At 40.2% G+C, this 22,753-nt stretch overlaps 1 protein-coding gene across 2 annotated transcripts in view; it reads right to left on the bottom strand.

Moving 5' to 3' along the window:
• ARHGAP42 (Rho GTPase activating protein 42) overlaps positions 1-22,753 on the bottom strand; it is a 340,955-nt gene that overhangs the window by 301,067 nt on the left and 17,135 nt on the right. The window contains exon 1 of one of the 2 annotated variants that reach the window (XM_061440144.1): positions 440-5,126. The exons of the other annotated variant lie outside the window; for it this stretch is intronic. The gene's annotated coding sequence lies outside the window, so the exon portion shown is untranslated. Of the gene's footprint in view, positions 1-439; positions 5,127-22,753 lie in introns of those variants that run through there. 2 annotated transcript variants of the gene reach the window in all.

Genomic DNA, 22,753 nt, shown 5'->3' on the forward strand with positions numbered 1-22,753 from the left:
GTTGTTTAGAAAGATTTTTAAAGATCAAGAATCTAAGCATGTTACTTTTATATTAATAAATGTGTAATTTTCATCTTAGGCTTTTTTCTCCTACAAGAAAAAAACCAGTTCTGTTATTATTAAGAACTATTACTACTATTACATAAGCAATATGAAACATTAAAGAAAAATGGGAAAAAACAAAAGTAAATTATATTCTCATCATCAGAACCATCTTACAATCTTTCCCCAACATTATTAACAACTGTTACACATTAATAATTTAAATAAGGAATCCCTGAAAGTCAACTTAAACTTTCCATTCACTTTAGCTCTTAAGCAAAATAATCCATTTAATTAATCAGGTCATTCTGGTTTCTGGGTACTCAGTAACAGACCGGAACTGAATCAAGGGGATTTGTTTAGATTTCCCAGCCTCACATACACCAGGTCATCTTACCACACAGCCAGCAACCATTGTGTGTCCAATTTAGGAAAACCACAATATAGGTCCATCACAACCAAAGCATGGAGACCACTTCCCCCAGAGAGACAGATAAAGAACCGTGATCTTGCTGTAAAGCAAGGATTCCAAGGTTATAAATGTTGACTGCAACACCAAGCCAGCTGGGGCATGATGACTCATCCCATAGCAGACACTGCACCAGCCAAATTCATCACAAGAGGCAAGGCTGGCAGTGAAACCATGGCTTGGAATAGAGCCTGGGATGCAGAAGTAATAAATAACTTTGCTTATAGGCTTTTTCGGCTTCTTTTTTCTTTTTCAAGCACCTGTCTCTATGAGTGTAAAAGATGGCTTCGGTTTTCTTCTTTGTAAAATAACAGATTTAGGACGTGCAATATCAGAACGACAGGCAGAGTTTGTATGAGCCAAGAGTGTCCCTTTGCTGCCAATTTCACCGTCTGTTAGTCTGAACTTGCCCACACACACACACGTGGGCAGCACACACACAAAGAGGAGGGCAGAGAAGGAAGCATAGACATGGGTGAGGCTGCCTGTGAGCAAATACCAGAAACCTGGAGCAAAAGGCTATGTTTACAGCACAGACTTACCCTCCAGCCTGCTGCAGAGTTCAGGCAGACGCACGTAAGCTAAGGAAAATGCTAATAGGATGCCCAGAGAAGGCCAGCTCCCAGCTCCTCCTGGACAGGACCACTTACGTTCCCCTGAAACAATCTATTTGCCTGCCTAGATGTTTCTTCCTTGTTGCCATGCAGACTGATGTTAAATAATTATCATGGCCAAAACTGCCAACCGAGGTCAAAGGGACCAAATCCTATCATCATAGCCTTCATCTGCAGTAAGATCTGTCTAATCTGAAACTATCATTGAACATTCAATTGTTTTCTGATAATATGCAACATGGCTGGTATTTCAGCAAAAAGAAAAGGACAACATCCAGTGGAAGCAAGAAATCTGAGTTCATTTAGCTCTGAACTGACATTTAAGTTCATCCAGCACTAAGTATTTATTTTTAGTTTTTCAATTAATTCAAAGGTCTTTCCAATACTTTTCCAGTAATACCGGTTTTCTATGAAAGATGTACAGCCCTTTCAGGGCTTCCCCATAGCTTAGTTGGAAAAGAATCCACCTGCAATGCAGGAGACCCTGGTTTGATTCCTGGGTGAGGAAGATCCCCAGGACAAGGAATAGGCTACCCACTCCAGTATTCCTGGACTTCCCTGGTGGCTGAGCTGGGAAAGAATCCACCCGCAATATGGGAGACCTGGGTTTGATCCCTGGGTTGGGAAGATGCCCTGGAGAAAGGAAAGGCTACCCACTCCAGTATTCTGGCCTGGAGAATTCCATGGACTATATATAGTCCATGGGTCGCAAAGGGTCAGACAATACTGAGTGACTTTTATTTTCACTTTCACAGTCCTTTCAACCTACTATGGAGTCACTCTGTTCAATAAGTCACATAAATAAAAATGTGCAATGAATCATTACAACCTCCCCTAATTTCCTCCATCACAAACACCATTCTGAAGTTTGAATCAAGTACCACAGGATCTACCAAATGCAATGAATGTGTAAATAAGTTATGCTAAATAAAATACTGAACCATTATTTGCACAAGAAACTAATTTACATGATAGTTTATTCAATATAAGATTCAATTTAATTCATATTTTTTGCCAATATGTGCATCAATATATAAACATATCCCTAAGTGAGAAATTACTATGCACCACATAGTAGATGATTGCAGTTTTATCAAATCTTGTATTCTTCAGAGACACTTTTATTTTCCTCTTTGAAATTCATTTTTAAATATCCTACCTATATGTAACTTTAATTTTTTTACTCGACGTATTCAAGTTGTGTCTAATTTATTATCCTCTGCTAACCTTGTAAGATCACCTTTGCTCACCGTTTCTGACTCACTCACTTATAAATCTTCCTTCTAACAACCAAGCTATGCTCCTCCAAAACTGTGAAATATTCTCAATAGGACAAAATAAAAAGACATGGTTTCTTTTAGAAGTATAGGCATTCACACAGAAAATACCTGCTTTCAAGAACTAAATATATTCTCTTTCTTGACCTTCATGTCAGTAGCTTGGTACTGTAGCTGTGACTACCCTCCAGAGCTATTTGCACTGGAGTTGACCAGGATCTGCTTTAAAGAGCCTCACAGGACCCAAGCGATGTGCCACTTGCCAAGATCTCTGTGACCTCAAAACACCTGGGAGCAACAGAGCATTTCTCTTCCCCCTGCACCTGACCATTCACCTGCCTAAAGAAAACTTAATCAGCCTTCACCACATACATCTTACACAGATGCACCTTAATTCATGAAATAGCATTCTCATTTTTTTACAATTCTTGAAAAAACATTGTGATTTTTTTTTACATTTGTGTCCATGACTCACAGTAAGAAACACATTTTAGAATCCAAACTTGTCTACTCATTCACATGTACTTATAAAACAGAAACAAGTTTCATTAAACAATATTTTCCCATAATACATTCAACACACTGTGATATCTTATTTGTTCTATTTTTTTCCTAATACTAGTTCAATCACCAAATCTATTTCAAGAACCCTCTAGGATCACAACTCACAGTCTGAAAACCAAAGGAAAATCTGAATATATAATATTTTACGTGAGTGAACTTTAGTGCCAGTATTAACATTCAAGGCAGCTCTGTGAAGAGTAAATACCAAATTCACATTAAGCTAAAATTATATTTCCTTCACTACTTGCAAGAAACAAAACCAGGACTGGTTCTCCATGGTTTCCTTTTATCAACACGTCCTCTGCATAACCTAGAATCATCCTGAGATGATAAATGTTCAGTGATATTTGTTATTCAACAGATGTTTGAGCTGCTGAAATCCCCCATGAATACTTAATTCTATAGCTTGAAGTCCCTAAAAGCTCATCCTGGAATTTTCTTTCCCGGCTCTCTCCTTCACTTCAGGGGCTCTGCACTGATACCCACTGTCTTTCTCTCTTTGCTTATTTAATATTTCTTGTTGCTCTCCACTCAACATATTCATTCTCAAAATAACCTTGAGACAGTTATTTTCCCCCAGTGAAACACACTTTAACCCCAAAGGATATAAAACCATAAAAATACAGTTCTATTTCATGTCATAAACATGTTGTTGTTGTTGTTTAGCCACTCAGACCTGTCTGACTCTTTGCGAGCCCACAAACTATAGTCCGCCAGGCTCCTCTGTCCATGGGATTTTCCAGGCAGGAATACTGAAGTGGGTTGCCATTGCCTTCTCCGGGGGATTTTCCTCACCCAGGGACCAAACCCATGTCTCCATGTCTCCTGCACTACAGGCAAATTCCTTACTTCTGAGCCACCAGGGAAGACCCGATAAACCAGTAAGTCAGGAGAAAGAGCTGATGCTTCAGAAATCAACAGTAAACTCACTAACTGGAAAACTTCTACTGGTTTACTTCTTGACTTAGGTACTCAATTTTATTATCTTCATTAATGAACTACAGCATTGCTTTGACCCAGGATCCACCAACTTTTTTCACTTACATATATTAAGTTTTGGTGCCTTAATTATCTAAGCCTAAAAATATCCCTTGTAACACACCACAAAGGAGTTTTAACTAAAATGCATACACTGACTGACTGATACATGCCACATTGCTGGTCAGGACCCGTGTTCAACATCTGACTCCACACCGCCCGAGGATTCAGCTCAGTTCACAAGACGGAAACTGCAGTGAATCAAAATACAGAGCAAGCAAAGTTCCCAAGGAGCTCACATCTAGTGGACTCTCTTAGTCAGGGTCCTTTTCAAAGACATTCACAATATGCGTCTCCCCAGTTTTCTTCCCTTTCTTATTTGTTACCTGCTTCAGTTAATATGGGGACTTCTCTGGTGGCTCAGATGGTAAAGCGTCTGCCCGCAATGCAGGAGACCTGGGTTCAATCCCTGGGTCGGGAAGATCCCCTGGAGAAGGAAATGGCAACCCTCTCCAGTATTCTTGCCTAGAAAATCCCATGGATGGAGGAGCCTGCCGGGCTACAGTCCATGGGGTCGCAAAGAGTTGGACACGACTGAGCGACTTCACTTTCACTTTTCAGTTAATATAAGAAATCAATCCGCCAGCCCTCCTCTCTACTTCAGTGCCACTATCCGCGCACAGCTGGCCTTTCTCTTCACACTTGTCCAACCTGAACACAGCACCCTCTCCGAGACATGCTGACTGCAATTCCCCTAGTGACCTCTCACCTTCCAAAATGAATCCACTTTGTTCTCTTCACATCTCTGCTCTGCTTAGGTTGTAAGCTTTTCAGGAACAGAAATCACTGCTTCTTAATGCTTATAAAGCCCCTAACAACTGGTATAGTTGTAGTTTCCCTGGTAAATAGCGGGTGAATCCTCTTGACATTTAGCTTTCCTTGTGTTGATATTTAGCTTACGTGTTCAATTATAGTTTTAATTTAAAAAAAAAGAAAACTTTTTAGTAGGGACCAGAGTAGCGACTGAGAGACTTCACTTTCACTTTTCACTTTCATGCATTGGAGAAGGAAATGGCAACCCACTCCAGTGTTCTTGCCTGGAGAATCCCAGGGATAGGGGAGCATGGTGGGCTGCCGTCTATGGGGTCGCACAGAGTCTGACACGACTGAAGCAACTTAGCAGCAGCAGCAGCAGAGTAGTGAAAAGAAGTAATAATCTCATAAATCAGAAAAAACACTTACCTAGAGCCATAAGGACCTGCACTGTTTATTCTTCTTATCATCTTCAGATAAACATGTTCCCAAGCAGCAAGCAGAAGAGGAAGTGGAATAGAGACGGGGAGTCCCCTCACAAGCAGCTCATTGCTTCCACCAAGTTTTAAGTCTTGTCCCAGCCCAGAGCATTTAAGGACCAAAAGAGAAAAGTTGGGTCCCCCTATTCTCAAACCAGAGACAAGAGTTCAACAAGACTGCACAAGGGTATAATTACCTTGGGATCCAAAGTCAAAATTAAATAAGAATTGGGTTAGATCTGTCTCCTGGAGTTCAACCTGAACAAGGAAAAAGAAAAAGAATCTGAGAAGCCTAGAAGGTATCTCCTGTCTTCTCTGAGTGATGTTTGCTATCTCTTCATCAGGCCCAAGAATCATCTTTAGATGAGAAGGCTGACTGTCACATCTCCTTCAAGTTGGAACTCTGAATTCCCATTCCCACCAGTGGTAAAAAGAAAGCTAAAGGACCTCAGCAACGTTGGAAGTAGGGCTCAGTATGAATGGCTGCTTCATATGGCAGTAAATGATCTCAAATATCACACAAGAGAAAACACACAATAATTTGTAACCTTTACATATAAATGGACATAAAATTCACTTCTGTGTTCATCCTTTGAAGTGTTTTTATAAACTTTAGCAAATCTGGGAAAATTAAATGCCATTAACAAAAGCCTTTTCACAATGCAGCACTGAAGAACCGACTTCACAGGTATCAAGTTTTAAACCTCTTCAAGCAGATCACTTCATACTCTCTCTAGATCATTTAAAACCTCTGCTAAAAAGATTCTGCTTATTTCCACAAAAACAGGATTTCAGAAATCTTTGCATCATTCTGCCCACTATGGTTACCCATGATTTAAATAACAGAATTCACAGGATATTGATACCATATTACAAAACCATACCTGGCCAGAGTGGCCAGACAGAGCCCATCAGCCAAAATTCTTGCCTTAGATTATTTTTTCTTTTTCATTAAAAAAAAAAAAGAATAGAAAAGACAACTGTGGCACAACTTTGTTAGAAAGGATGACTAATAAATACAATGAAATTCAAATCACATTAAAAATAAAAGACCCACGAATTACCAAAGTTAACAGAATGCAACAAATTTGCTTAAATTTAAGCTTGGCACAGAAAGGTAATGAACACAGCAGACCACTTACAGTAATACTTCCAAAGGAACAAATTTTCACAGATTCCCTAAAGAAATCCCCAAAGTATAGCCAAAAAATTGTTGATGTTTTATTATTCCAAATTCTTCTCAACTAAATGCTTTAAAATTTCCAAGAATTTTTTAGCAAAAACTAAAGAGAACCAAGTTATCATTTTACTGTTATTCTATACATGATAATCTGAATTTAATTTAAAATACTATGTTCCTTGCACAATGCCTGATCTACAGTGGATGATTAACAGTTATCTGATAAATGAATGGATTTAATTATCAAGCTTTCTCCTTTTAACTCTGACCCATCTGCTCCAATATTTGTTACCTCAGAGATTAATAAAGTCACATTTTTCCTCTATGGGATTTTCACAGGAACTAGATTTGTTTCTTATAGTTTATAAAATATTACAAAAGAAATCAAACTCAGCCCAGGTTCTAATGCTTAAACCTTGACCAGAAATATACTCTCAACATAATTAAAATCTGAGTCTATTTTCAGGAGAACCCTTACTGCTAATACTAGTTTTTTTTTTTTTTTTTAACAGAACACTAGGCTTTATTGACTATGCCAAAGCCTTTGACTGTGTGCATCACAATAAACTGTGGAAAATTCTGAAAGAGATGGGAATACCAGACCACCTGACCCGCCTCTTGAGAAACCTATACGCAGGTCAGGAAGCAACAGTTAGAACTGGACATGGAACAACAGAATGGTTCCAAATAGGAAAAGGAGTACATCAAGGCTGTATATCGTCACCCTGCTTGTTTAACTTCTATGCAGAGTACATCATGAGAAACACTAGGCTGGAGGAAGCACAAGCTGGAATCAAGATTGCTGGGATAAATATCAATAACCTCAGATACGCAGATGACACCACCCTTATGGAAGAAAGTGAAAAGGAGTTAAAGAGCCTCTTGATGAAGGTGAAAGAGGACAGTGAAAAAGTTGGCTTAAAGATCAACATTCAGAAAATGAAGATCAAGGCATTTGGTCCCATCACTTCATGGGAAATAGATGGGGAAACAGTGGAAACAGTGTGAGACTTTATTTTGGGGGGCTCCAAAATCACTGCAGATGGTGATTGCAGCCATGAAATTAAAAGACACTTGCTCCTTGGAAGTTATGACCAACCTAGATAGCATATTCAAAAGCAGAGACATTACTTTGCCAACAAAGGTCCGTCTAGTCAAGGCTATGGTTTTTCTAGTGGTCATGTATGGATGTGAGAGTTGGATTGTGAAGAAAGCTGAGTGCCGAAGAATTGATGTTTTTGAACTGTGGTGTTGGAGAAGACTCTTGAGAATCCCTTGGACTGCAAGGAGATCTAACCAGTCCACTCTAAAGGAGATCAGCCCTGGGATTTCTTTGAAAGGAATGATGCTTAAAGCTGAAACTCCAGTACTTTGGCCACCTCATGCAAAGAGTTGACTCATTGGAAAAGACTCTGATGCTGGGAGGGATTGGGGGCAGGAGGAGAAGGGGACGACAGAGGATGAGATGGCTGGATAGCATCACCGACTCGATGGATGTGAGTTTTAATGAACTCCGGGAGTTGGTGATGGACAGGGAGGCCTGGCGTGCTGCAATTCATAGGGTCACAAAGAGTCGGACACGACTGAGCGACTGAACTGAACTGAGGCATAATTAATTTGTCCATAAAAACAGTGTGTTTATCTCAACCAAACAAAACAGGCCAGGCCTGTACATGTGTATTTTAGTTGTGCTGTACTCAGTCACCTCTGACTCTGTGACCCCACGGACTATAACCCTCCAGGCTCCTCTGTCCACGGGAATTCCCAGGCAGGAACACTGGAGTGGGTTGCTATTTCCTCCTCCAGGCGATCTTCCCAACCCAGGGATCAAACGTGCGTCTCCAGAGTCTCCTGCATGGGCAGGTGGATTCTCTATCACTTAGCTCTGTGGGAAGCCCATGTGCATTTTAGGATAGCCTCAATATGCTACTTTTAAAGGAATAAAGAGAGAAGCTGCTCAAAGACAAATGGATAAATGTAGAGAAAGCCAATGAAATAGCCAGAAACTGGAGGGTGGGAAAGCAGGGAGGGAAAGAATGTGAGGAGTATAAACGAAAGAAGTCACCAGCCAATTATTCACAGAGAATTGTTAATGGATTGGAAAGAAATGCAGTTCAAGAGTAAGGACAGTATTTATCTCCGCTACCTCATCAGCTCTTGGTAACTGGCTGGAGCTTGAGAGCAGGCTGCCTCTGACTCGACCTCCGACCTCTGGAAAACAGCGAGGACACCTGCAACTGCAGCTGCAAAGCTCTCAGGAAGGAGCGGTGCAGACGCCTAGGACTCGCTCTCCAACACCTCCCGCGAGCGAATCTCTCTCATCTCACCACCCTAGTAAGCTTACGTACAGCCATTTCTTTCTTGTACTATCACAAGCATCTTTTTCTCTCATACAATAATGAAAGCAGCACACATTTCTGTACCTTGTTTTTCATTAACTTAGATTTATAGCCTCAGGGTTCTCTTGAATTGGCTATTTAAGTAATGACTGTCAAAGTTTACAAAATTAGTCAAGTCATTGCTTATTATTTTCCAAACAAATCATAATTACTGACGAAGTTTGTGATCAGGGTTCCCCAACTGCATGCAGTACCACCAAAAACTCAGGGGGGCGCTGTTAGTCACTGAAACCTGAGAGAAACAGAGCTGACCATCAGAATGGTCAGAAACGGGTTACGGGCAAGGGCAGATGTGTAACTCAACAAATCAGGATTTACCCCTGACTGGGGGAGAGGGTTGTGTTCCAGAATAAACCCAATAAATAAAGGGTTCTTACAGAAAGAAACACACAGACAGTGTGTGTTTACAGCACAGACAATGGGTGGGAAATCAACATTACCCACTATAGGAAAAGAAGCAAAACTGGGATCACTGTAGCAGTGTACTCACTAAATCCTTTAAGGGTCTTAAAGCAAATTACTAATCTACAATACTATCAGCAGCATAATGAAAGTAAGTGTCTTAGTACACCCTAATTAAAACAAGGTATTTTTTTAATATTTTAGCTGATAGAAAATGGATACCTTACTCATATTCATTTGTATTTCTCTGATTCCTCCTGATAAAGGTTAGCAACTGTATTTATCCTTCAGCTACTCAACCATACTGAGTTCTAGTGCTCAATTATCTACAAGCTTCCTAACCTTCTCCCTCCTTTTATCTTACAAATACAAACCACTTGGCTTTGGATATATATTTCTTACCAATTTACACCTATTGAAAAAAGCTCTCTTTGTACAATATGAGCACCTACATTCAAGAGGAAAGAAGAGGTAAGGGAACTCTGAAAAACTAAACAAAAAAAGTTGGAAGACTGAAGATTCTTAAGAGAATAAGGCTCCACAGAAGTCAAGCGAGAAGAAGCTTCAGGAAGCAAAAAGTGACTGGCAGGGTTAAATATACCACAATCCAGTACAGTGACAACCACAGTGTCCTTCAGATTTCACAAGTGGTCACTAGAGTTCTAAGCTTTAGAATATATCAGCGTTAAATTTCCACAGGCTTAACGTAACTGTGTATTCATTCAACAGTTACCTGGCCATAAATATGTACGTGGCAGAGTACTGTAGAGGGTCCTAGATAGAAACGTGTACACATGTACAATTTGAGGGGGGTGCTGGAGCAGCAGGGGAAAATTTAATAAGTGGTCAGAAAGACTATGAAAAGCCAAAAAATACCCAAAGGAATGAGTTTCTCCTCTCTAATTAGGTAGTTAACTCCCTTAAAATGTACAACATTTATAACATATAAAAGATAAAGTAATTTATCATTCAAATAAACTAATAATTTAGGACCTGAAAAGAAACATACAGACTAAATTCTTCACATTAAGGAAAATAAGCAATCTAAATGTCTGAAGAAGATTTTAAAATAGTTATTTTTTATTTCTAGTCAAGTTCAGCAGATGCCACAGTTACACTTCAAAGACAGAGTACGTGGGGGCTCCCCAAATTCATGTCACAAGGTATGTATCACAGGTTTCATTTCAGAACAATAGATGAATGCAGATTTTGGACAGGAAAAATTCTTTAAAACATGAAAGTCTTATTCTATCACATAGCTAATACATGATCCAATTTCCTTTTAGTGAAGTGCAGTATACTGCAGATGTTTCTTTATACAAAATGAAATCCACTCTGGTTTTACTTACATTTCAAATGTAGACTGCTCTAAATTACTTACACATAGCATCACCTTCAATCTAAGGACTTTTGGCCATAAATATGCTAATAATAAAAATATGCAGAAGCAAGGAAAGTATCTGACATTATGGTATTAATTTATATATAAATGGTATGTACATTATTATTGTATATTTTTAAGTATATTCATGTGGACATGGAAGGCAAAATGAAAAATAGTTTATTGACCTAGAAAGGCACTGAAAACGTTTCCATTTTAAACATCCTTCATATCAGGATTACTTCATTTTTTTCTGCTAAAAGATATAATGTGATTACTATAGCATATTCAAAAGCAGAGACATTACTTTGCCAACAAAGGTCCGTCTAGTCAAGGCTATGGTTTTTCCTGTGGTCATGTATGGATGTGAGAGTTGGACTGTGAAGAAGGCTGAGCACCGAAGACTTGGTGCTTTTGAACTGTGGTGTTGGAGAAGACTCTTGAGAGTCCCTTGGACTGCAAGGAGATCCAACCAGTCCATTCTGAAGGAGATCAGTCCTGGGTGTACATTGGAAGGACTGATGCTGAATCTGAAACTCCAGTACTTTGGCCACCTCATGCGAAGAATTGACTCATTGGAAAAGACTCTGATGCTGGGAGGGATTGGGGGCAGGTGGAGAAGGGGACGACAGAGGATGAGATGGCTGGATGGCATCACTGACTCGATGGACGTGATTCTCAGTGAACTCCGGGAGTTGGTGATGGACAGGGAGGCCTGGCCTGCTGCGATTCATAGGGTCGCAAAGAGTTGGACATGACTGAGACCTGATCTGATCTGATCTGATACCAACACTGGCTGACTTCCGTGTGCCAGGCATTATGGCTAGGTATATCTAACGAGAGTTTCAATCCTCACAAAAAACAAAAGCAGGGATTATTATTACTGATATTAATCCCATTATTAAAATGAGGAAACCAGGGCTTAAGAAGGAGAGTGACTTACTACGGTCAGTCAGCATACAGGCGTGTGTGTGCTTGTGTGCACATGCGCGCACACACACACACACACACACTCAATATCTAATATAGTATCAAGTGCCTGAAGTGCGGTAGGCGATCCCTAAGTTTCCTGAATAGATCCGAATGAATGAAGAATGGACACCCATAGTCTCACATGAGATCCCTATGCTGCACTGACTGCTATAACTGTTCACTTCAGTTCAGTCCCTCAGTCATGTCCGACTCTTTGTGACCCCATGGACTGCAGCGCGCCAGACTTTCCTGTCCATCACCAACTCCTGGAGCTTGCTCAAACTCATGTCTACTGAGTCGGTGATGCCATCCAACCATCTCATCCTCTGTCGTCCCCTTCTCCCCCTGCCCTCAAACTTTCCCAGCATCAGGGTCTTTTCCAATGAGTCAGCTCTTCGCATGAGGTGGCCAAAGTACTGGAGTTTCAGCTTCAGCATCAGTCCTTCCAATGAACACCCAGGACTGATCTCCTTCAGAATGGACTGGTTGGATCTCCTTGCAGTCCAAGGGACTCTCAAGAGTCTTCTCCAACACCACAGTTCAAAAGCATCAATTCTTCAGCGCTCAGCTTTCTTCACAGTCCAACTCCCACATCCTTACATGACCACAGGAAAAACCACTCTGTGAAAGAGACGGTGTCTAGAGGAAACAAAGTGTATATATGGTACCACCAAGTCCAAGCAGGAATAAGCCACACAGCATCAGCATCAGCAGCACGTCCCTGGCCATGTGAAGAACCCAGAAGAGTTGGGCCTCAGTCTGTGCTGTATTTCCAGGGCCTAGAACAGTATGAGATACAGCAAGTGCTAAATAAACATGCTAAATGAATATGTGAGTAAAACTCCATTTCCTCTTTCTTCTCCACACCTCCTCTGACTTATCACACTGTGACCTTTACATTTTCTCCTTGTTTTCTTCCCTCTGCTCCTCTTGCCACTCTTTGCATATATGTAAAAAGTATTATTATTCTGTATTACATTATAAGATTTTTAAATACTTATTCACCTATAATGAAAAATAAAAGCACAAGGGAACATTTCCTCTTTAAACATCCACCAAATGATTCTGCTTTCTCCAACAAAACATAAAGGCCATCACTGAATTTGTTATGGGAATTTATACCTTTGCTTTAAATATACATTTAGATCTCAAACTGCTTTCTATCATAAGAATGTAACATAAATGCTTATAAAGCTATTAAAGTTCTACTTATAATGGTGAGTTCCAACACAGAGTTAACATATGACCCAGCAATTCCATGCCAAGGGATATATCCAAAAGAATAAAAACGTATGTCCACACTATGGACAGAGAAGCTAGGGCAGGCTACAGTCCATGGGATCGAAAAGAGTCAGACACAACTGTGAGACTAACTTTCTTTCACACAAAAACAGGTACACAAATGTTTATAGCATTATTCATAATGGCAAAAAAAAAAAAAAACAAGAAACAGCCAAAATGTCCATCAACTCATGGATGGATACAGAAAATGTGGCGGTACATTCACACAATTGAATATTTGGCAATGAAAAGAATAAAGTAGCAGTACATGTCAAAATACAGGAGAACCCTGGAAACATCCTAAGTGAGAGAAGTCATTCACGAAAGGCCACAAATTGTATAATTCTATTTACACAAAAAGTCCAGAGCAGGCAAATCTGTAGAAACAGAGGGAAGACAGAGAAAAGGAGTGACAGCTAATGTGTGTGAGATTTCCTTGAGGGCGATAAAAAAAAAAATTATAAAATTAGGCAGTAGTTGTTCCAAAATATATATTAAGGAAAAAACAAAAAACTCATGCAACTCAATAGCACACAAAAAAATCAAAATCTGACAAAAATAAGCAGAGAACCTGAACAGACATCTTTCCAAAGAAGACATACAAATGGCCAAGAGGTACATGTGAAGGTGCTCAACGTCATTAATCACTGGGGAAATGCAAATCAAAACCACTTCACACCTGTTAGTGTGTTTATCATCAAAAAGAAGAGAGAGGGCAAGCACTGGCTAGATATGGAGAAAAGGGAACCCGGGGCATTTTTGGTAGGAATGTAAACTGGTTCAGCCACTATGGAGAACACTACAGAAGTTCCTCAAAATATTAAAAGTAGAAATAGCATTGTTGTACAGTTGCTAAGTCACGTCCGACTCTGTGATCCCATGGACTATGGCACTCCAGGCTTCCCTCTCCTTCACTATCTCTGGCAGTTTGCTCAAACCCATGTCCACTGAGTCAGTGATGCCATCCAACCATCTCATCCTCTGTCATCCCCTTCTCCTCCCGCCCTCAATCTTTCCCAGCATCAGGTCTTTTTAAATGAGTCAGTTCTCCACATTAGGTGGCCAAAGTATCAAAGCTTCAGCTTCAGCATCAGTCCCTCCAATGAACACCCAGGACTGATCTCCTTTAGAATGGACTGGTTGGATCTCCTTGTAGGCCAAGGAATTCTCAAGAGTCTTCTCCAACACCACAGTTCAAAGGTATCAATTCTTCAGCGCTCAGCTTTCTTTACAGTCCAACTCTCACATCCATACATGACTATTCAAAAAACCATAGCCTTGACTAGATTGACCTTTGTTGACAAAGTAATGTCTCTGCCTTTTAATACGCTGGTCTAGGTTGATCATATGGCAACCTACTCCAGTACTCTTGCCTGGAAAATCCCATGAGTGGAGGAGCCTGGTAGGCTGCAGTCCATGGGATCGCTAGGAGTCGGACACTACTGAGTGACTTCACTTTCACTTTTCACTTTTATGCATTGGAGAAGGAAATGGCAACCCACTCCAGTGTTCTTGCCTGGAGAGTCCCAGGGACGGGGGAGCCTGGTGGGCTGCCGTCTATGGGGTCGCACAGAGTCGGACATGACTGAAGCGACTTAGCAGCAGGTCGGTCATAACTTTCCTTCCAAGGAGTAAGCGTCTTTTAATTTCACGGCTGCAATCACCACCTGCAGTGATTTTAGAGCCCAAAAAAATAAAGTCAGCCACTGTTTCCCCATCTATTTGCCATGAAGAGATGGGACCTGATGCCATGATCTTAGTTTTCTCAGTGTTGAGATTTAAGCCAACTTCTTCACTCTCCTCTCTCACCCTCATCAAGAGATTCTTTAGTGCATCTTCACTTTCTGCCATTAGAGTGGTATCATCTGCATATCTGAGGTTATTAATATTTCTCCTGCCAATCTTGATTTCAGCTTGTGCTTCACCCATCCCCACATTTTGCATGATGTACTCTGCATAGAAGTTAAATAAGTAGGGTGACAATATACAGCCTTGATGTACTCATTTCGCAATTCTGAACAATTGATCCGCGTCCAGTTTTAACTGTTGCTTCTTGACCTGTATATAGGTTTCTCAGGAGGCAGATAAGGTGGTCCAGTATTCCCATCTCTTAAAGAATTTGCCAGTTTGTTGTGATTCACACAGTCAGTGGCTTTAGCGGAGTCGATGAAGAAGTTGATGTTTTTCTGGAACTCTCTTGCTTTTCCTATGATCCAACATAGCAATTTGTTCTCAGGTTGCTCTACCTTTTCTAAATCCAGCTTGAACATCTGGAAGTTCTCAGTTCACGTATTGCTGAAGCCTGGCTTTAAGGATTTTGAGCACGACTTTGTTAGCATGTGAAATGAGCACAAATGCATGGTAGCTTGAACGTTCTTTGGCATTGCCTATCTCTGGGACTGGAATGAAAACTGACCTTTTTCCAGTCCTGTGGCCACTGCTGAGTTTTCCAAATCTGCTGGCATATTGAGTGCAGCACTTTAAAGAGCAAAGAAAAGATATACCCAACTGAATGCAGAACTACCATATGATCCAGCAAACCCACTTCTGGGTACATATTCAAAGGAAATGAAAAGAAGTTATCCAAGAGGTACCTGCACTCCCATTTCCACTGCTGCAATATTTATAGTAACCAAGATATGAGAAAACCTAGTTGTCTATTAATGGATGAATGGATAAAGAGGATGTATATGCACAGTGAAATATTACCCAGACATGAGAAAGAAGCAAAGTATGACATTTGTGACAACACAGATGAACAGAGAAGGCAGTATGTTAAGTGGAATTAGCCAAACAGAGAAAGAGAAATACTGCATGTTATCACTCATGTTAAACAAACAAACAAACATATCAAACTCATAGGAATAGAAAGCAAATTGGTGACTGCGTGGGACTAGGGGAGCAGGAGAAATATGGAGAGGCTGGTGAAAGGATACAAACTTTAAGTTATAAGATGAATCAACTATGAGAATATAACATAAAACATAGTTGGTAACACTACTGGACAACTGAAATTTGCTAAAAGAGCTGAACTTAAATGGTCTCACAAAAAATGAAAAATAAACATGTATGCAAGATGACGGACAACTAGCAAGCAGGGATGTGTTGGAATTTTTTCACAGTGCACACACATATTAAATCAGAAGTATATACACCTTGTCAACTATACCTCAATAAAGATGAAAAAATGTAATAAAATTAGACAGTGGTGATAGTTGCACATTTCTGTAAACATAAGAAAAACCACCAGATTGTATTCTTTTAAAAAGGATAGATTTTATGGCAGTGAACTATAGTGAGTAGTATTTCAATAATACTATTTAAAAAGCAAATGACATTTTTAAAAGAAAGCATTTCCACACAATTAGAATCAACACTTTGAAACTGCATCTTGAAAATAACACATGCAATACTCTGTTACAAATAGGAGACAACATAAATCATTTGTGCAATTACACTTTCTTAGCAACATCTTTTGTATTAGAGCCACTAACATATTAATGTCACTGCTGAAGAGAAAATTCATTCTTTAATACAAGTATCAATTCCTTGAATATGCCTGTTCAAATCACTCTCATTCTGATAAATCTACATCCTACGCAACTGGCTTTTTCACTAAGACATTTATTTTCTAATAGAAAGTTTTGGAATTGATTTCAGTATTAAATGGAGTGACAACCTGTGGACTTCTCTATCTCCAAACATTAGTTTGATACCACTTGCTGTAAGTTCGATCATATAACAGGCATTGACAAAAAACAGATGATGTGTCCAGCTCCAGAGTCCCAAAGACTTGCTACCAGTTCTTACACAGCTGACATCCCTAGAGAGAAAAATAAGCAAATAATCAAGCAAACTAAAGCATGATGGATACCATGTTTTCTACGAAAGCACAACATCTCTGACATGGAAAAGATATCTTAAAAAGATAACTACACCTTTCCATGGAAGCAACGACTTACTTCTCCCTGCAAGCCACATGAATGATACCAAGTCAGGAAATATGATAAATTTCCACGTCCACAGCTCTCCCATCAACATTAAGCACAGTGCTCTCTCAACATATCTTGTACATCTCCCCAGTACGGTAGAGATTTTGCTTAGAAAAACCACCTTACATTCTGTTTTGAATAAAATATAACAGCAGTTGTTATTCATAACTTGGTCTCAACATGAGCTAGAAATGAGACAGATGAGAAGATTAATTTTAATATCAAGTATCATACACAGTTCTAGACACTTTACATGTGTTATCTTACTTAATTCTGCAAATATGCATATGAACCAAACATTCCTTCCATATTATAGACAAGGAAAACTACAAAAGAAGCCAAATAACTCGCTCACAGCCATGTAGCGAATAAGTGATGGCAGTGGGACTGAAAAGCATTGCTCTGATTCTAAAGCCCAGGCTCCTTCTATTAAAACTACACCGGGCTGACTGCTATTGTTAAATCTTCAATGAACCTACTTAACATTTAATTGGTCTAATAATTAAAGATTAAACATTTTTAGCACTGCACATGTGTCAATGATAATGCTAAACTTAGCTGAAGAGCAAGCCCTCTGTTTCTTTCAATTCAGTTCAGTTGCTCAGTTGTGTCCAACTCTTTGCCACCCCATGAATTGCAGCACCCCAGGCCTCACTGTCCATCACCAACTCCCAGAGTTCACTCAGACTCACGTCCATTGAGTCAGCCATCCAGCCGTCTCATCCTCTGTCGTCCCCTTCTCCTCTGCCCCCAATCGCTCCCAGCATCAGAGTCTTTTCCAGTGAGTCAACTCTTCGCATGAGGTGGCCAAACTACTGGAGTTTCAGCTTTAGCATCAGACCTTCCAATGAACACCCAGGGATGATCTCCTTTAGAATGGACTGGTTGGATCTCTTTGCAGTCCAAGGAGTCTTCTCCAACACCACAGTTCAAAAGCATAAATTCTTCGGTGCTCAGCTTTCTTCACAGTCCAACTTTCATATCCATACATGAACACTGGAAAAATCATAGCCTTGACTAGATGGACCTTTGTTGGCACAGTAATGTCTCTGCTTTTAAATATGCTATCTAGGTTTGTCATAACTTTCCTTCCAAGGAGTAAGCGTCTTTTAATTTTATGGCTGCAATCACCATCTGCAGTGATTTTAGAGCCCAAAAAATAATGTGGCCACTGTTTCCCCATCTCTTTCCCATGAAGTAATGGGACCAGATACCGTGATCTTCGTTTTCTGAATGTTGAGATTTAAGCCAACGCTTTCACTCTCCTCTTTCACTTTCATCAAGAGGGTCTTTAGTTCCTCTTCACTTTCTGCCATAAGGGTGGTGTCATCTGCATATCTGAAGTTATTGATATTTCTCCCGGCAATCTTGATTCCAGCTTGTGCTTCTTCCAGCCCAGCGTTTCTCATGATGTACTCTGCATATAAGTTAAATAAGCAGGGTGATAATATACAGCCTTGATGTACTCCTTTTCCTATTTGGAACCACTCTGTTGTTCCATGTCCAGGTCTAACTGTTGCTACCTGACCTGCACACAAATTTCTCAAGAGGCAGGTCAGGTGGTCTGGTATTCCCATCTCTTTCAGGATTTTCCACAATTTATTGTGATGCACACAGTCAAAGGCTTTGGCATAGTCAATAAAGCAGAAATCGATGTTTTTCTGGAACTCTTTTGCTTTTTCCATGATCCAGCGGATGTTGGCAATTTGATCTCTGGTTCCTCTGCCTTTTCTAAAACCAGCTTGAACATCAGGAAGTTCACTGTTCACGTACTGCTGAAGCTTGGCTTGGAGAATTTTGAGCATTACTTTACTAGCGTGTGACATGAGTGCAATTGTGCGGTAGTTTGAGCATTCTTTGGCATTGCCTTTCTTTGGAATGGGAATGAAAATTGACCTGTTCCAGTCCTGTGGCCACTGCTGAGTTTTCCAAATTTGCTGGCATATTGAGTGCAGCACTTTCACAGCATCATCTTCCAGGATTTGAAATAGCTCAACTGGAATTCCATCACCTCCACTAGATTTGTTCATAGTGATGCTTTCTAAGGCGCACTTCACTTCACATTCCAGGATGTCTGGCTCTAGGTGAGTGATCACACCATCGTGATTATCTGGATCGTGAAGATCTTTTTTGTACATTTCTTCTGTGTATTCTTGCCACCTCTTCTTAATATCTTCTGCTTCTGTTAGGTCCCTACCATTTCTGTCCTTTATCGAGCCCATCTTTGCATGAAATGTTCCCTTGGTATCTAATTTTCTTGATGAGATCTCTGGTCTTTCCTATTCTGTTGTCTTCCTCTATTTCTTTGCATTGATCACTGAGGAAGGCTTTCTTATCTCTTCTTGCTATTTTCTGGAACTCTGCATTCAGATGCTTATATCTTTCCTTTTCTCCTTTGCTTTTCACTTCCCTTCACAGCTATTTGTAAGGCCTCCCCAGGTAGCCATTTTGCTTTTTTGCATTTATTTTCCACAGGGATGGTCTTGATCCCTTTCTCCTGTACAGTGTCACAAACCTCCATCCAAAATTCATCAGGCACTCTATCTATCAAATCTAGTCCCTTAAATCTATTTCTCACTTCCACTGTATAGTCATAAGGGATTTGATTTAGGTCATACCTGAATGGTCCAGTGGTTTTCCCTACTTTCTTCAATTTAAGTCTGAATTTGGCAATAAGGAGTTCATGATCTGAGCCACAGTCAGCTCCCGGTCTTATTTTTGCTGACTGTATGCTATGCTAAGTCACGTCAGTCATGTCCGACTCTGTGCAACTCCACAGACGGCAGCCCACCAGGCTCCCCCATCCCTAGGATTCTCCAGGCAAGAACACTGGAGTGGGCTGCCATTTCTTCTCCAGTGCATGAAAGTGAAAAATGAAAGTGAAGTCGCTCAGTCATGTCCGACTCCTAGCGACCCCATGGACTGCAACCTACCAGGCTCCTCCGTCCATGGGATTTTCCAGGCAAGAGTACTGGAGTGGGGTGCCATCACCTTCTCTGTGCTGACTATATAGAGCTTCTCAATCTTTGGCTGCAAAGAATATAAATCAATCTGATTTCGGTGTTGACCATCTGGTGATGTCCATGTGTTAGGGGAAGCACAGATTGAAACCGCCCACCCTGGCCAGGTACCATGGTAACCATTTGCATGAGTTGTTTTATGACAGGATATCCTGATAAGGAATACGGAACTAATAAGCCACCACCAACCAGAAGAGTTCGAGAAAGGTCAAAAGGAGACACCGCATGTCCGTCCACTTCCCAGAATCCCTCTCGCTAGCATCCATCTTGGCTGAGTGATGCGTGTGCCACCAGGAAAGACTCTGAATTAGAATGATTGGCCAAAGACCACCCGGAAACTAAGCCCATCACCATAAAACCCGAGACTGCGAGCCATGCAGCAGAGCAGTTCTCCTGGGTTCCCTTACCCTACTGCTCTCCACCCAGGGGCCCCTTCCCAATAAAATCTCTTGCTTTGTCAGCACATGTGTCTCCTCGGACAATTCATTTCTTTTCTTGTTAGACAAGAGCCCAGTTTCAGGCCCTGGAAGGAGTCCGTCTTCCTGCAACAAATGGCAACTCTGGCGGGGACTCTTCTTCGGTGAGACTGACATCCTGACCACTCAGTGTACTCAGGGGCCAGCTTGCCTGCCAATGGACCAGACCCAGCGGCCGCAACTGGGACCCTTTTGTCTCTGGTCTCCTCCTGACGTGGACAACTGGCCAGAGTGCCCCAATCGGTAAGGAACAAGAGACTTTATTGACCTCTCTCCCCTTCTCTCTCTCTTTCCTCTCCTTAACCTTTTCTAGCCTTCTCTGTTTTTCTAGTCCCCTGGTCCTGGATGCAGGAATCTGGTCGAAGGGCCCTCAGCCTGAGCTGAGGATTGGAGACTGATCACCTCCTCTTGGCAGAGGACTCGAATTCTGGTTCTGGTCTGGTCTGATTTCTGGTAGGATCGAGTTCCAGTCCTCCCTTCTCTGGAGGCCCAGGGAAAAGTCCCATAACGCCTGGGTATCTGTAGGTGGCAGGAGACGTCTGTAAGGCCAGCCCTTTCGCCCCCCTCTCCCGCCTCCTCCCCCTTCTTTCAACCTGGCTTCCTTTCCTCCCTTTGAAATCTTTGATGTTAGTACTTGGATCTGAAGTTCTGTGTCTCTATAGGAGGTTTTCTGAGAGAGGGAGTGTCTGACGAGGACTGCCAGGTTTACATGGGTGTGTTTTAACTCTGTGTTCTGTGTTGTGGTTTTTTATGGCCATTTTGCTTTGTCTGGCCACCATTTGGTTTAGATCTGCCGCCATTTTGCTGGAACTTGATTTTCTTTCCCTGTGCCTTGAGATCAGGGCTCTCAGGAACACTTATCTAGACCATCTCTAACTCCTGAGCCTAAGGGAAAAGGGGAAAAAGAGTTTAAAATTTTTATTTATTTCAACTCTTTTTTTATAAACTAGTAAATTTTATATTGTAATATCTAATTCATGACTAAACTTAGAAAATGAAGCCAGATCTTGCCCTGTGTCTGTCTAAATATGTTTTGGTATGTCTTTGTCTCTGGGTAATATTTTTGAGGTTAATTTGTAAATGAGTTCTATTTAACTGGCTTAAAAAAGGAAAGCACTTACAAATCAAATAATTCTAAATTAAACAATAAATTCCAGGTTCATGTGAACTGGGAAATATTCAGTATTAAATACCTAATATTAACGTTTGTTTGTTGACATATCTAATATAGACACATCTTAGAGTAATTAACATTAAGTAGAATATTTTCATTTTACCTAGGTTTAATGTAAGTTAAATATTATATCTGTTACAAGTTTGTCAACAAGGAAATTACCTCGAGTGAAGAAACTTCTAAAAATGCAAATGAGATATGAGCTTTTATATAAACTCTATTAAGAATAATTATTCTTTAGAAATATCTGTCTAAAATAGTCTCTCCAGATTGGTGTAACTTAAATTTCTAAGGGTTGTGCTAAGTGTGCTAAGTGTTGGAAGTCTACTGAATAGTTAGGTCATTTCCAAATAAAATAAGATTTTGAAACATTTACTACTAAACACTAGTTGCCTTTTACAGAGAAACTAAAGAGATTTGGGACTATAAATGAATAATGTTTGGTGCCATCCTAAAATGTTCTAAGAAAGCAAGGGTTTTAGAAATTACCACTGGCATTTATGCTCACCAATTTGTAAAATGCTAATATAAAAGTTAGTTCTTGGTTGCTAAATGAAAGTAGGAAGTGTGTTTTCAGTTAAAAAAAAAAGAAAGAAAGAAAGAAAGAAAAAGGTATGAAAAATACTAAAAAGAGTTATGCACAATCAGGATTTTCTAAAACTGGATTACAATTAGTTAGATAAATGGATTTTGTTAGACATGACACAGCCATAAGAAAACTGGTTAGAGTCAACTAGGTCCAAGATGGCAGAGCTGACTTTCACTAGATCTTGAGCCTTGGTATTTAGGCCTATTGTGACTTATCAACAAGCTAAATGATACACCCATCAACATTGACTAAATCTGACAAATGTTCTAAACCCTTTTAATTGACCTTTTCGATAAAACTTCCTAAATAGAATTCTTTTGAAGTTCTTTTGACCTCTCACTAGCTTTGGGGTGCTTCAGAGGGCCCCTGAAACATCCCAAAGAGAGATATTAAACTGTGTTTATTTGGTTGGTTAAATTACATGAAAAGATTATCAAATGAGTAGTAAATCTGCTCATGTTAAAATGTATGGTAAAATTACTAATACAGATACCCTAGAAATTATATGGAGTTCTTAATATTCTGATATGTCCTAGTATTCTAATGGAAAACCTGATGACTTCACAAAAGTTAAAAAAAAGAGTGAATGAACCAGCGAATATGCTTATAACTTTTATGGTTTCTATCTGAAAAATTATGGGTTTGAATATT

Source organism: Bos javanicus, chromosome 15, assembly GCF_032452875.1.
Source record: "Bos javanicus breed banteng chromosome 15, ARS-OSU_banteng_1.0, whole genome shotgun sequence".
Lineage (NCBI taxonomy): Eukaryota > Metazoa > Chordata > Mammalia > Artiodactyla > Bovidae > Bos > Bos javanicus.